Genomic DNA, 17,558 nt, shown 5'->3' with positions numbered 1-17,558 from the left:
TCCGCCATATGGACTCCACCACTTGTGGATGGAGCCTACAATCCCTGGCTCTCAACCCCTGCCCAGAATGTACATTGCACTGACAGACAAAAACTTTCCCTCTGCCCAGAGAAGAATTAGTTGTGCCTGCATGAACTGGGGCACGAACGTAACCCAGCCCTGGTGGTTGATATATGAGACTAACACATGGTGTCCTCTCAACTGAGGATGAAAAATTTTTTAGATTTTTATATATATATTATATAAGAACTACTAGCTGATACAAAGTAGTCTACTTCAGTAGCCTACTTCAGCACTTCAGTATCTACCACATAAATGTTTTTTTGCCCTTTATTACTGCAAAAATAAAAGACACCCTGTATACTAGGGTTGTCACGATAATATAAACATATCATATGATACTATAATAGCTGAAGTATCACAATAAGAGGTAATATCATGATACCATGCAATATTGTGATAATTCATAATTCAAATTTATGGAAATACATATATAAATGTATTACATAAATGAAAACAGACAAACCAGATTTTCCCCCGAATACTTTACTAATGAGAATGAATAACTGGCTACTGGAAAAACTCAAGAAAAATCATACAGCCCCAATTCCGAAAAAGTTGGGACAGTATGGAAAATGCAAAAAGAAACAAACAAATAAAAAGAGTCATTTGAAAATTAAATTCACCCTGCACTATATTGAAAACACATTATTAACACATTATTTTATGTTGTACTCATATACTCATATACACTCATTTCAAATCTGATGACTGCAACACACTCCAAAAAAGTTGGGACAGTTGACTGTTTACCAATGTGAAACATCACCTTTATTTGTTATATTAAGCATTTGGGTTATTATTAAGCATTTGGGCGCCGAGTCAAGACACCAGTTGGTTAAGTTTAGCAAGTGGAATTTTCCCATTTCCCATTTATCGATTATGCATTTCTTCAGCTGTGCAACTGCACATATGTTGCTCCAAAATGTGTACATATCTTTCCGCATTAATGGTGCTCTCACAGATGTGCAAGTTACCTATGCCATTGGCACTGACATGCCCCCGTACCATGACAGACACTGGCTTTTGGACCTGACGCTGATAACAGCTTGGATGGTCCTCTTCCTCTTTGGCCTGGAAAACATGATACCTGTTTTGTCCAAAAACTATTTGAAATGTTGACTTGTTGGATCACAAAACATGATTCCACTGTGCTACTGTCCATCTCAGATAAGACCAAGCAAAGAGGAGTGGGCAGGTCTTCTGGACAGTGTTGATGTGCTGCTTTACATAGTTCTGCTTTGCATAGTAAAGCCTTAACTTGCATCTGTGGATGCGGTGGCGAATGGTGTCGAATAACAAAGGTTTACCAAAGTATTCCCGAGCCCATGTCAGGATATCCATTACAGACTTATGACGGTTTTTAAGACAGTGACGTCTGAGGGATCGGAGATCACGTTCATTCAGAAGTGGTTTTTGGCCTTACCCTTTACGAACCGAGATTTGACTAGATTCCTGGAATCTTTTAATTATATTGTGCGGTGTAGAAGGTGAAATGCCCAAAATCCTTTCAATTTGTCTTTGGGGAATGTTGTTCTCAAAGTGTTGGATTATTCACTGGCATTCCTTGCTCTTGAATGACTAGGTATTTTTTGGAGGACTAGGTATTTTTTGGAGACATCTATTTATATACTATGAATAGATGATTGCCTCACCTGTTTCACATCACCTTCTTATTTCAACTTGTCACATCACTCTTAGTCTTAAACTGCCCCTGTCACAACTTTTTTGGAACGTGCTGCAAGCATCAATTTCAAAATAAACATTTATCTTCAAAAAACCTTCAACTGATTAGGTAAAACATCAAATACTTTGTCTTTATATGTGTTTTGTTTAAATACAAGTCAAGGTACATTTACAAATCATTCCTCTTTGTTTTAATTAGCAGTTTCCATATTGTCCCAATTTTTTCAGAATTGGGGTTGTACAGTTGCCAAGCAACTAATTCAATGTGCCACATATTTCATCTATTGTTCCCTAGAGCAGTGAAATCATGCAAATGGAAATTGTCCTCAGAGTACTAAGAATTAACACATCATTAGGAATAAATAACTGAATTTGGAAATGAAATGAAAAAAAAAATCATAAAATTGGGAACGTTAACTCTCTTACTAGCAAAGAAAGCGCGTTTCAGGGTTTGTACAGATACTTCATAATGAAATTCCAGGACTTTCAAGGAATTTTAAAGCACTATTTTTTTTTCAAGCACTATACACGAGATGTCATTAAAAATATTTGTTATTTCTTCTTTTTAAATTTCAAATAATAATAATAATAATAATAATAATAATAATAATAATAATAACAATTATAATAAATAAAACAAACAATATATTTTTCTGTTTCTATTGTCAGACAATGGAACGAGTATGAAATAGTGACTGAAACTGAGACTGAAACCATTAAGACTACATGTTAACCATCAGTCACTTCCAAGCCATCTCTAAACTGCTGCTCTGCACTGATAAAATCCTGATTTCCTGATTTACAACAACAATGTCTTCTGGCAAAATCATCATACGCACAAGTTAAAGCCAACGGCTACATGTAAAATGATCAGGAGGGAGAAAGTTAGAAGTGAATGTTAGAAGTGAATTTTCTGCTCCTCTCTGCCACTCACTGAACAGAGTAGCCACAGAGAGAGGTGTACCTGTGGAGGGAAAGCAGGACCTTGCACTCGTGGGGCAGTACTAGTTTTGACTAGATTTGTCACTAGGTGCTTTTTGAGGGGGGAAAAAAGTCACTAAATGGGTCTGAGAAATGGACTGAAGCTGTCTGTGTCAAACTGAATGAGTGAACAGCGGGAGGAGGGGGAGGGGCTGCAGCAGAGTGTCATATATTGAGTGAAAGTATTGTATTTGTATTCGATCGAAAATAAGCACTTTATAGTTATTTAGCAATTTTGCATTTATTGACTTTTTATAATTCAAACCCGTTTTAAACACCACTAGATAGCAAATAGTTATTTTTCTTTAAAGATTAAGGTAAAGAATTTAGGTTACATGAAGTGTCACTAACCTTTGTGTATACTACAAAAGCAGTGATATGCATCACTTTAGAGAAAATAACATTAATTTATGCACATACAACATTACTTATGGTATGATCTTATTGACGATACTACCGTTTAAAAAAATACAGTGGCATCGGCGGTATTTTGAAGCTTTAGTATCGTGATACTTCTATAGTACTGTGTAACCCTACTGTATACACCATTGTCCCTTCTGAGCTCTCTTTGAATGTTTATACTGTATGTGTACCGGTTTGCACCTCCCATTGTTCTTTCTGTAGGAGCAATTTTATCAGTGCTCCTTCTGTATAATCACCAGTCACAATCACAAATACATCACTCTGGCCATGTGTGTTACTTTCATAGTCTTGAGATATCTTTGATGAATAAGTAATTTTTATACGTTAGACAGGGTGACCATATGTCCTCGTTTTCCCAGACATGTCCTCTTTTTCATACATTAAAATAACACCCGTCCGGAATTTCTAAATTTGAGAAAATGTCTGGGATTTGACTTTAGTTTCATTATGATGTGCTTAGGGTCTAATACTGCATCATGTGTGGGCATATTTGCATTGCTTTAACCCCTCTCCGTAATTCCCACTTTCTCGCACACCAATTGGTTGATTATAAAAGGCTTGCAGCAACTTTTGGCCAAAATCCTGTCTGTCAAACATTAACCTATTGTCAGCGAACATGCTAAGGCGAAGCTGTTGTGTACAGTTTCTTGACAGAAGCAGCAAATGACAGCTGTCCTTAGCCGGAACAATACCCATGGCCATATGAGGTAATTTAAAATTTTATGTTATCACATTGCTTTGTATGACATGGTCAATCAAATGTGTAAATGATGGTATAAAAGGTACATACATGGCATCTAATATTGTATTTTATTCCATGGACATTCAAAAGAGTGTAGGAAAAAATGCAAAACATGGACAGAGTGAGACCAGTTTTATATACATATATAAACGTTTTATATATATATATATAAACATCTTATATATATATATATATATATATATATATATATATATATATATATATATATATATATATATATATATATACACACATACACACACATACACACACACACACACACATATATACACATATGTGTGTGTATATGTTTATATATATCACACACATATGTGTGTATATATAAATATATATCAGAATCACCTCATAGATGACAGGTGTATGATAATTACCTTTTTACGTGAATTAGTACTTGATTGGTTAATTTTGAGCACAGGCACATGCCCCATACACCATAAAAAGGAGTGCTCACTTTTGCAACCAGTTTATTATAAGCTTTTTCTTTTTTTTTTTACTAAAATGTTTCTTACTCTTGTTTTTCACTTCAGATTTGTTGATTTTGTTTAATTTGGTTGCTATATCACATTAAAAGTTGAAAATTACTTTTTATATCCACTGTAAAAGAATCAGTAATTATTGTTTACTGTAGAGCATAATGAATGTCCCACCCATTAGTTTATTATTACTTACAATAATTGGTAAATACTCAGTAGTCATTAGTTGTTAAGAGTAGTGAATTAGGTGTTATAGTCCTCATTTGTTCCTGCTTACCTATGAGTTATTGAACTGTATTGTAAATATGTTACTGCATTAATTTAATGTAACCTCTGTGGTTTGTACTGTACCTGTGTCTTGCCCTAATGCTAAAGAAAATTTTGTAAAAGAAAATAAAAAGTTTTTGAGTTTCTTGTCCATGTGAAACTTTCTGTAAAATCCACTGCTTGGTTTTGCTTCAGCTTGTTTCTTTGCACCTAATTTTTAGGAATTCTGGCAATACTGAGTTGTCTCTGCAAGCAACTAACTAGCAAGACTTTCTAACAAGGTGTAACTAGTGAACTAACATGGCCATGTATTCATATGCTAAATTGCTATCACCATGATAACTGATAATAGCAGGTTGACTGTTTAAACTATCGTCAGATGAGTATTAACCAACTTTACTCATGCTGCAGTAAGCTGTTTTTTTTCAGGGCAATAAATCATTATTAGCAAAAGCCATTTTTGGCATAAATCAAGGACTTTGACTTCACAATATTAAAGACGTTTTATGGTTCATATAGTGATCCAGGCTACTGCACTAATCAGAGCAACCTTATACACTTACAAGAAAATCTGCCACAACTTTAAAAGCATGTCACTTTCTCACTGTGACCTTTCAATAAACAATTGGAATGCTAAGAGGGTCTGAGTTATACTAATGTGTGTGGATAACAAGATGATAAAATGAATCCTTCCTCTCCGTTACCACCAGGCATTTTTGTTTCATAATATTTCACACTGCCCAGCTCACTCTGTTAGCAAAATTAACATAACTTATGTTATGCCTCCAAGCTGTTTTGATTTATGTACAATTTTGTTAATTTTTCTTGCCATGACAAATGTGTTTATGTCTACAAGCATGATAATTATAATTATGGAAACACATGATTTACCTTCACGTGTCGGTAGCCAAGTATTGCAAGTGCTAGGGTAGAACACCAACCATAAAAACACTAAAATTAGGACATATTACAATTAGGCTAATGCAAAAATGATAACATATACACCTCTTTGTTGCTGTATAAGTCATAGATTTGCTTACTAATCCAGAAAATATGGTACTAACAGACCAACTACTCAGATTAAATGACAGTTTCTCATTTCAACAGCATACTGATATGGTCTTGGTGAAATAAATGTTCTTTGACAATGTTGCACAGTATGGAGACATTTCGAAAGATCCAGGGTTTATTCTCAATCTATTGAGTAATCCCAACAGATCATACATTGTACATTGTGGATCACACCCACAATATTTACGTCCAAGAGATTAGCCTGCATGTGTCATATCACAGCAAACCAGTGACTACATTTCCCATCCTGCACTGCGGCCTACAAACATGGCCACCATGGATCACTTTTCCCTGAACACTCACTTTCATTCTATTCACACACACCTGCATCCAATCTCACACACAATCACACCACACATAAAAGAGACTGTTGGAACACTAAGACTTTGCAAAGTATTATGTGTGTTTTCCGTATACCAAGCCATTGTTCATCATGTTTTTCTTGATTCTTATTGTTTTGCCTCGTTTATACCTGTTTGCCGATTGCCTGACCCATTGCCCGTTTATGACCACGTCTATGTTTCACGATTGGATTTGTCCGCCTGTCTCTCATATAATACAGCTCTTATCTGCATTTGCATCTGTCCTTAACCTCCATTACCCCCATTACATGACAGCATGGTACACAAACTCAGAAAATGAGGAGAACAGCAATTTCAGGAAACCAGTTTTATTTGATTTAGAGGGAAGTGAGAATATTGATTTTAATACTCTCAATGCTAAAAATAAAATCAATTTGTACGCCAATATATGTGATGTTATCAAAACAAAATTGAATGTTTGTGAATTGAATGGTAATGTTTCATGTCCTACTATGTTTTTGTACAAACATTTGAAGTTACACAGAGTGAAAGTTGATGAGCCATTTACCAGAAGTGTACAGAGGTGCCTGTACATCTCTTGTCAGGCTTGCAAATCCAACATATACTTATTGTAAATCATTTGTTCATTTGAGAGCTTTTGGTTTTAATGTTGTTGTTGTTTTTTTTTTTTTATACCTGAAAACATTTTAAGGGGCTTTGTAAGAGAAAGCTCTGCCCACTGCAGACCATAAAAGACAGGAAATTCACTCAGTTACTGTGGTGCGAGACCATTCAGTGCTTTATAGGTCAACAGTAGTATTTTATAATCAATGCAAATTTTTTACTGGGATAGGGGTGATATGCTCATATGTTCTGCTTCTAGTAAGGACCCTGGCTCCTGCATTCTGGATTACCTGGAGCTTGTTTATGCACATACTAAAACAGAGAGCCAGGCATTATAATAATCCAAATTAGAAGTAAAAAAATGTAGTTTTTCTGCATCATGTAGTGACATTATATTTCTTATCTTAGCAATATTTCTGAGATTAAAGAATTATATATTAGTAATATTATCTACATGAGCTTCAAATGACAGATTGGCTTCAATAATCAAAAATCTTTTACTGCTGCACATGATGAAAAGGAAAGGCCGTGCAGAGTTACTATGTGATCGGAAAGCTTACTTCTAGCTGCCTGCGGTCCTAGTAGAAGTACTTCTGTCTTGTCAGAATTAAGTAGGAGGAAGTTACTCAGCATCCAGTATCTAAAGTCCATTACACATTCCTCAACTTTTTTGAGCTGGTGTCTCCTGAAACATGGCTTTCCTGAAACATGTAACTGTGTGTTATCAGCATAACAATGGGAGCTATTACTATGTTTACAAATAATTGTAGTTAGAAGCAGCATATATAGAGAAAACAGCAATGGGTCTAAAACCGAACCTTGTGAAACAGTAAATTTGTCCTTAATATGCATATAGAATTTACCCGTTACATCTACAAATTGATAATAATCAATCAAAAGCTACATTAAGGTGAAGCACAAGCACCTAAACACAAGCAACAAGACAAAACCCTGATTGGAAGCCAGAAGTAGGACAGTTACCACTTTAAACAGTGCTGTCTCATTGTTGTGAGGAGGCCTATATCCTGACTGATAGAGTTCATGAATGTTACTGTTATGTAGGTATGAGGTATTTTAACAGGATCTTGGAGATAAAGGGGAAGTTTGACTGGCTTTAAATTAATTGTATGAGTTTTCTTTATGTATTAAATGTATGTTTTTCCTTAATTGTATGAAATCTGTCTTTTAAAAAAGTCATCACTTCTAAGTATTGATGATGTACATGCTTCTGTGGTGGTCTTATTCCTAGTTAACTTTGCTACAGTATTAAAGAAGAATCTAGAATTATTTTTGTTGTCTTCTATTAGGGGGTAGACATGCTCATCTAGCAGAACTAAGAGCCTTTCTACAGCTAAGAAGGCTCTCCTTCCGTGCTGTTTGGAACAAGGTTATTATCGTTAACAAAAACTGACAAAAACTAAAACTATCAGTGATAAAACATTTTCTATATCTGAAATAAAAATAAAAATGTGTTTCCAAATAAATGAAAACTAAAAACTGTGACTATAACGTCCACCTGGAATATGAACGAAAACTATATAGAATTTCAGAGAACAAAACATTCATATTTTAAATGTTGAGTGGTCTGTTGGGAGGTTGAAAGGAGTGGATCCATCAATGTTGCCAAATTATAAATGACCAGTAGATGGCCCCATCCTGATTTCTTCTATTTTGCACTGCTGGTCGGTGAGGGACAGTAAAAAAAATAAATAAAACATATACTCAGAAGGAGGTAAGATAATATGATGTATTCCAGCTGTCATGATTCCCCTTGAAGCAGCGTGCTCTAAGCGCGAATGCGCGAGCACCTGCTTTTCCGCTGTTGACCGTAGTGACATTGGGACACGTGTGTTTTGTTTGTCTGTCATGTCTCCTCCCTGTTCCGTCATTGGCTGGGAATTCACGTGGGTCTGAATTGCTCTCAGCTGATAGCAGTTGAGACGCTGATCATGTCGGCATATATAGCGCGTGCCTCCCAGCACACAACGTGGAAGAGTAATACGTCGTAAGTAAATGTTTAGCGTTAGTTTAGCGTTAGTTTAGCGTTAGTTTAGCGTTAGTTTAGCGTTAGTTTAGCGTTAGTTTAGCGTTAGTTTAGCGTTAGTTTAGCGTTAGTTTAGCGTTAGTTTAGCGTTAGTTTAGCGTTAGTTTAGCGTTAGTTTAGCGTTAGTTTAGCGTTAGTTTAGCGTTAGTTTAGCGTTAGTTTAGCGTTAGTTTAGCGTTAGTTTAGCGTTAGTTTAGCGTTAGTTTAGCGTTAGTTTAGCGGCTTCCAGTCCCTCGTTCTAGTTCGTGTCTTGTTTTGGTTATCGACCTAGATTCCTGCCTAGCCCCGTGTATGCCTGTTTGCCAATCGCCTGACCTCTTGCATGTTTGTGGATCTGGTTTTGGATTTGTCTGCCTGCCTGTCTCTACAAATAAACAACTGTTATCCTGCACTTGCATCCGCCTCATCTCTGCTCCGTCATGATTTGTGACACCAGCTAATGACACTCCACATATATTGTAGCTAGCTAGCTAATTCATTGCAATTTAGCCATAACCATCAATATAGCCAGTTAGCCAAACAGCTGTGTGTTATGTTAGCTAAATGTTATTTTAATAGTTCCCATTATTATGAACATCAAGGTTGTTCACACTGGACGTCACGTTCACACTCTGCACAATAGTGACATGTTAAAATCTCACAATAAATATGTAAATGAGTACAAGTTTTAATCAGTTACAGTGTGCATTCAGTTGTTCTGTTATTATGCCCAGTGGAAATTGTTTTAGTGACAATCATTTGATCATAAATGGTTGTGGATGACAGACAGACAGATAGATAGAAAAGCAGAGAGAAATTATTTAATAACACTGCAGATATAACAAAGCTATATTTTTCCTCAGTGTATTTATTTTTTCAATGTAAAAAAAAAAATTAATTGTTTTTTCCTACTCAATGTGAAAAAACAGAGTCCAGTTTGGGATTTTTCTTTAGTACAATTACCATGATATTAAAAAACTAAAATGATACTAAAACTAAATACTAACTAAAAGTAATGATTTTTGAAAGACATAAACAAAAACAAAACCATTTATTTACCATTATAAGTAACTGAAATAAATGAAATTGGAAACAAAAATGCAAAATGAAATAAAAATAGAAACTAGCAATCTTTTTAAAACCATAATAACCATGGTTTGGAACACTATAAATTTAGTTTGACACCATTTTTGTTCAAATATTTGATTGGTCTGTTTTAAAGTGCATGTGTGATCATTTTACCAGGTTGCTAGTGTTTCTCTCTGATTATTTTTCTTTGAAGTGGAGCTACATTATCTAGAGTGTAGCAGAATGCAGCCTCTATGCATTCAGTTGCCTGATCAAATTCTGTGGGGGGAGATGGTAATCCAATCAAGGTTGATAACGCTGGGAGTTTATTAATAAAACTATGTACGGTAGCTGACGTGAATGTAGGTTTGACATGGTAGCATGGTGAAGTGAATACATTTCTGTGAAAAAGTATTTGCCCCATCCTGATTTCTTCTGTTTTTGTGTATATCTCATAACAAATAGTTTTAGATCTTCAAACAAAATAAAACGTAAAACACAAGCAACCTGAGTAAACACAAAATATTTTTTATTTATTAATCTTTTTTATTGAAGCAAAAGATGTTATAAAAACACCTGTCACCAATGTGAAAAACTAATTGCCCCCTTAAACTTAAAATCTGGTTGTGCCAGCTTTAGCAGCAATAACTGCAACCAAACGCTTCTGATAACTGGAGGACTTTCACTTACTTCTAGGACTAGGGTTTACTCCTATGCTTTGGATCATTGTCTTGCTGCATAATCCAGTTGCCCTTGAGTTTCAATTTATGGACTACAGACCAGACATTCATGTTTCCCTCAATTATTGCAACTTGCCCAGGCCCTGAAGTGGCACAGCCATCCCCACACCATCACACTTCCACCGCCATGCTTGACCGTAGGCATGATGTTATTTTTTTGATGTTTGGTTTATGCTATATTTAACGGGATCCCTGTCTTCCAAACAGTTCCACTTTTAACTCATCAATCCACAGAACATTCTCCCAAAAGGGTTGAGAATCATCAAGATCATTTTGCCAAAATTCAAACGAGCCTTAATGTTCTTCTGGGGTAGCAGTGGTTTTCTCCTCATCAGTCTTCCATAGATGCCATTTTTGCCCACTGTCTTTCTCATAGTGGAGTCATGAACTGTGACCTTTATTGAGGCCTGTAGGTCCTTTTGATGTTGTCCTTGGGACTTTTGTGACTTGCTGGATGAGTTGTTGTTGTGCTCTTGGAGGAATTTTGAAAGGCCGTCCACTTCTGAGAAGGTTCACTGCTGTGAGGAGTTTTTCCATTTGGAGATAATGGCTCTCACTGTGGTCGGTCGGAGCACCAGAGCCTTTGAAATAGCTTTGTAACCCTTCCAAGACTGATGTATTTCAGTCAACTTCTTCCTCATCATTTCTGGAATTTATTTCTATTTTGGCATAGTAAATTATGCAGGGCCGGAGTGGGACCCATTTTCAGCTCAGGAGTCTAATGCCCAAGACCGGAATCTTCCGATTCTCCTGATGGTCACTCCAGGTCTTGTGTTACCTTTTAACCAACTTCATGCTTTTGAAAAAGTTCTATTTAAGTGTTGATTTGATTGAACAGGGTTTGCAGTAATCAGGCCTAGGTGTGTCTAGTCCAGCTAAACCCCATTATAAATGCAGTTTCATGGTCCTTGTCCACCCTTTCACTTATCCACCAACCCAGATTTGGGGAATTAGTAACTACAGGGGGGAAAGACATTTTCACACAGGCCCAATTGGTATTTTTTTTAAACTTTTTTGCTTCAATAAATAACATTATCATTTAAAAACTGTATTTTGTGTTTACTCATGTTGCCTTTATTTTATTTTAGATTTTGTTTAAATTTCTGAAAAATTTAGAATGACATACACAAAAACAGAAGAAATCAGGATGGGGCATATACTTGTTCACAGTACTGCATATTATAACTAAAACACATTTTAAATTAGATAAGGTAATGATGAGAAACCTTCATGAATTTATGATCACTACAATGATAAACAAAGGGATAGTGTCATGGACCAGGCAGGAACCCCTGTGTATTTCCCAGCGTTTCCCTGTTTTCTCTTCCTCTTGTTTTTGCTAGTGTGTGTGTGTATTGCTCCATTTCTCCTGCGTGCTGATTAAATCATTGGACTCACCTGCTCCTCATCAGCTTGCCAATCAACAGTGTATATAAACCCCCAGTTCGTCAGTAATTTGTCACCAGATTGTTCTGGCTTCTAGTGTGGTACAGAGCTGGTGTTGCTTGCATTTTATTTCTGTGGTTTTGTCAGTGCTTTTCCCTGTTGTGTTATCCTTTTGTTCACTCTGTTTTTTATCTTCATGTTCCAGGTTCACTGCTCACATTGCCTGTCTGCTTACTTCCAGCTCTCTTCTTGCCATGTTCAGCTCTACCTTGCTTTTCCCATGGCTCTCTGCTTCAGCCCTTAGCTCTCATGCTGCCTACCTGTGTTTGAGCCCTAGCCTTGACCACACAATTACAACAAACTTTTCTCACACACTCTCATCCTTTTAATTAAACTGTTATTGCATTTGATACTCCTTGTCCCTGTGTTCTTAACAGAACAAAATGGCCAATATGGACACAACAGAACCAGTTCCCCTGCGTTCTGTTCTAGCTCACCACAGCACCCTCCTTGGCCAGCATGAGCAACAGCTTTGTGCATGCTCTGAAAGTCATCAAACCATGATGAACCAGATTAAGCTCCTCACTCAGAAACTAAGCTGTGTCCTCCCCCCCACTTGGCCCCTACCCAGTCAGCCTACCCCTGTAGAACTCCCTGCTTCCTCTGCTTGTGTACCCCAGCATGAAGCACATTTCCCAGACACAGAACCCTATGCGGGTGACCCAGGGAGGTGTGAATCCTTCCTACCTCAATGTTCCCTCTTGTTCATTCAGTGACCTATGCCACTGTGATAAAGCCAAAGTATCCTACATCATGTGGCTTCTAAGGGGAGACACCCTAGCCTGGGCAACCTCTGTCTGCGATAGGTAGCCAGCTATGTGGTCCTCCCTCTCCTCCTTCACTGACAAACTGTGAAGAGCTTTTGACCTTTCTGTCCAAGGAATGGAGGCTGCCAAAGCCTGCTTTCCTTCCATCAAGGACCCCTCAGTGTGGCAGAGTATTCAGTGGCTTTCCACATCCTGGCTGCCAAGTCTGGGTGGAATGAGAAGGTGCTCCAGGGAGTGTTTTTGTGTGGACTCAATGAACAGGTGAAGGACAAACTAGTCCTGAAGGATGAGTTGGACTCGATTGATGCGTTGACTTTATCTGCCATCAGGCTGGATAACCACATGAGAGAAAGCCAGCCAGCTCCAGGCCTCTCAAGCTCTTTGTCTACCCCGTCATTTGTGTTGACTTTGATGTATGTGTTGACTTTGATGTATCTATGACCATAGAACTCGATCCCATTTGGAGTTCCAGTAGTGTCTGGCAAACTGAAGATGTTTGAGTTTGTTTTTGAATGAGTAGAGGCGTTTTTCTTGTTTTTTTTCTTTTCCATTTCCAGTTGACTGGAACTTCTTAATTATTACCCTGATGGTGGAAATGGGCATTTTCAATGCTTTTGCTATTTTCTCATAGCCACTTCTCACTTTGTGTAGCTCAATAACCTTTTGCCACACATCACGGATATATTCCTTGGTCTTACCCATTGTTATGAATGACTAAGGGAATTTGGCCTGTGTTATACGAGCAAAGAAGGCTGTGAGAAATTCTTATTGTTTACCCTTTTGATCTTTTGTTCAACACAGAATGATCAATGCATCACATTGGCTGAGAATCTGACTCCCACGCTGTGGATCCGAGTTTGAATCCTGGCCTCGACCACACAATTACAACACACCCTTCTCTCACAATCTCACTTCCTCATGTCCTTTAATAAAATTCGGTTAATCCTGAACTCCTCTATCTGTTTTCTGCATTGGGGTCCCCTCATCCCTGTGTTCTTAACAGGTAGGGATTATTCATGACAAACTATTTGCAATATGTTAGGCTACAATTATATTCACATAACAGGCTACTACTACATGTAAACAAGAGTGTGTAATTACACAATATGCATTTGCATGTTATCAGATTAATCATATTTTTATCCCCCAATGATTTGCGCTTGAAGGTAAGTGCTTATTTTCAAAAGATGGGCCTAGACAAAATTGAAAATGCTCTGAAATTACTACACAAGGAAAACTTGGCAACCTATGAGGTGTTAACTGCATCATGTATATGAATAATGTCTAGAAAATTAATAGTTAAATTTAGCACCTGTGTAGAATGAGTCTGAATGTGGAAAACTTTCCCCACATTATTATACACACATACATATATATAACCCTGATTCCAAAAAAGCTGGGCCACTGTATAAAATGTAAATAAAAACAGAATGAATTGATTTGCAACTTTCATAAGCCATATGTTATTCATACTAGAACATAAAAAACATATCAAATGTTTACACTGAGTAAATATGCCATTTTAAGAAAAAAAAATTAATTAACATCACTAACATGATTGGGTATAAAAAGAGTATCTTAGGGAGGTAGAGTCTCTCAGAAGTAAAGATGGGATGGAATCTGGATAGATGCTCTAAAACCTATATATACACCCTTCAGCATTGATGATGCCTTTCCAGATGTGCAAGCTGCCCATTCCTTAGGCACTAATGCACCCCCATACCATCAGAGATGCAGACTTTTGAACTGAGCGTTTATAAAAAGCTGGATGGTCCCTTTTCCCTTTAATCTGTCTATGAATGACAACAAACTCATTTCTGAACACAGTTCTGTTCTTGTAACTTTGATTTAAATTCCTAAAGTGAAAAGAAAAAAAAAACCCTGTCAGCAGGGTTTATAATATTTATTACATTAAGAAGTACATTTCACATTTTACCTGAAATTCAAAACTGGAATCACCAAATGCTAATGTTTAAGGGCAGGCGATATGACTACAATCTTATTTGATGATGACACATTTTCTCATGTAGGTCTATCAGTAGTATTCAAGTAAGAAATACTACGGAAATTGAATAAAGCAATTAAATATAAAATAAAATAGACTTCACTGTATGACATATACTGTGATTCTTATTAAATTTATGGAAGTTCTTCAGTCAAATGAGTGAGTGATTTTCTCCTTGTCTTTTGTTGTTTTTGTTGTTGATTAACATTAATGACACTATCAGCAGCAGCAGACTGCTGTCACTTTAAGACCTAATGCACAGATTCAATATACTGGCACACATCCGATTTATTTCCCAACTGTTTACATTCACACAAGACAGCTGACTGTTTTTGCATGAATACTTGGCCAGACCTGCATTTTGACATGATGTGTGTGTATTTATTTGACTGTCCAAGTGTAATAAGCTGCTAAATAGAACTCGGTACTCACAAGATGAGGGGGCTGAGTGTGTGCGCACAGAAGGCCCCCTGAATCAGACAGGGAGACATTAATTTCTTGTTATCTTAATTTTATGCTGTTATTTATTTTTTATCTTTCTTTTCATGTTACACATGATGTGGACTCGACTGTACTCGGAAAAATTTTATGGAGTCCAAAACGTCCAAGACCGTGTACAAGTTTATCTGAATGCGTGACAAATCCGAGTTCGTTCATAATTGGACTCAAGTCCAAGTCCAGGATTGAGTACCCCAACTCTAAAGAGTGGTGAAGCAGCCATTTGTTTTTATGCACCAAAATATCTGGAAAACCTAACCAACAAATCCCCTTTATCTGTCACTGATTAAAAATCATCAAAAAAGTATATTATTTCACCTTAACAAACTAACAAACAAACTAACTACTAACTATCTAACTAATTTAACTAGCTATTATTATTTCCCATTATTTTATTATTTTAATTTCACTGTCACATAAGTGTGCCTTGTGATAGATTGGCACCCTGTCCAGGGTATACCCCGCCACGTGCCTGATGCTCCCTGGGATAGGCTCCAGGTTTCCCCGTGACCCTGAAGGAAGGATAAGCGGTATAGAAGATGGATGGATGAATGGATGGATGTCACATAACTTTTACATAAAAAATTGTTATGCAGACTTTTAAACTTTAGATCTTTCTTTCTTCTTTCTGTAACTTCTATTATTTATTTCAAGAAAACATGTGTCCATTTTACTATTTTATTTTGACGACCTACAATTTCTTTATGTTGCTGTTTTGTTTTGTTTTACTTCTCACATAAAAGCACTTTGAGTTGCATTTTAAATGTATGAAAGGTACTATATAAAATAGTTATTATTATTATTATTATTATTATTTATTAATCCAGTTCTCTTAGAACTGGATCAAATTTACATTTATGAAAGTAAATTTAATTGTATACTTTTATGTGTACAATTTCATCTTTTCATTTAAAAAGGATCACTAAAGGTATTTACAACATGATGGCATTTTATTCCTCACACACACACATCAATATTTTCTTATAAAGGGGTCAGCGGGTGAAGAACACTGCATTTCTGTAATCACTTCTTCACTTTTCTCATTTTTCCATCTGACGTGCCATCCCACGCTCACCATCTAAACACTTTGCCCTCCTGCTGGATGTAAATCTCTCTTAGAGATTATTGAGTTTGGAGAAAACAGACCTGGAATATAAACAGTACACACACACTAGAGCTTAGCACTCAGTACTGACTAAGGTAATCCTCTTTGAGTGAGAGTTTGCTGCCGCAGCTTTCTGACAGGCTTAAGTTACATTCACTGGTAAATTCTGTGAATTATTCCTGCTACAGCACCTCGGAATGTGTGGGAAGAGTTGTGGTGAGACTGTGCTGATGAAAAACAACCAAAACCCGACTATGCCAAGAATGTGGTGAAGGGTAATAATTTGTAAAGAAAAAGAAATAATAAAAAAATAAAAATAAAAATCTGACTATGCCACCCTGGTGCACATACCTGGGAAATGCCCAAAAGGACACACAGATTCAAACTCTCAAAAACCATGAGACAAGAATATATAACAAACATCTTTATTAAGCAGTGATCGATACTTAAAATAAAATCAAATGCAACGTTTTCATGTCTGTTTCATAACAAGACAATCAGCATACCCGCAACTGGCTGTGGTAAGAATCAAGGCACTACTTCAAAGTAACAAAAACCTACACACCAACCCAAAATCCCAGGGCACAGGCTTACCAATAGTATAACGGACTAGCCCAGGGCTTGGATAATCCCTAAAATAATAAATTACCCACACATGCACAATACGTGACACCATGCACACTTCCATTCAAATCTACTGCACACAGGCTGTTAGAGAGCAACACATGGAGTAGGACACGCTTTTGTCAACCTCATTGGAAAAAATAGTTTAAAACTTTGTCACTCTACCAATATTTTATCTTTTACTATCGCTAATGCCTCAACGATGATTGGATTGAAAAAGGTTGTTAAAAAGGCTTAATTTCTGGCTGGTGCAGTGGGAGACACCCCATGCTAGTCGAACTTAACGCTAGCGGGCAAACTAAACCTGCTAAGGAGGCCTCAGATGCTGAGGCCTCTCAATTTCTGGATGGTGAGGATATGGCTTCACTGAAAACTATTCTTTTGGCCATTAGGAAATTGGATTCCTCCATGAATGCCCAATTTAACGATTTGGAAGCGTCCTTGGCAGGCATGCAGTCAATACTAGCCACTAACACATCACTGACCTGGAAGAGGCTAGCACTGATTATGAGCATCGCATTTAACACTTGGAGCAGATCTGCTCCAGTCTAACACAGGAAAATATGTCTCTAGACCAAGGTAATGAATCTAGAGGCTAGATCTCAAGGGCAGAATATCAACATAGCAGGTTT

This window comes from Ictalurus punctatus, chromosome 4 (assembly GCF_001660625.3).
Source record: "Ictalurus punctatus breed USDA103 chromosome 4, Coco_2.0, whole genome shotgun sequence".
Lineage (NCBI taxonomy): Eukaryota > Metazoa > Chordata > Actinopteri > Siluriformes > Ictaluridae > Ictalurus > Ictalurus punctatus.
This window is presented reverse-complemented; position numbering follows the sequence as displayed.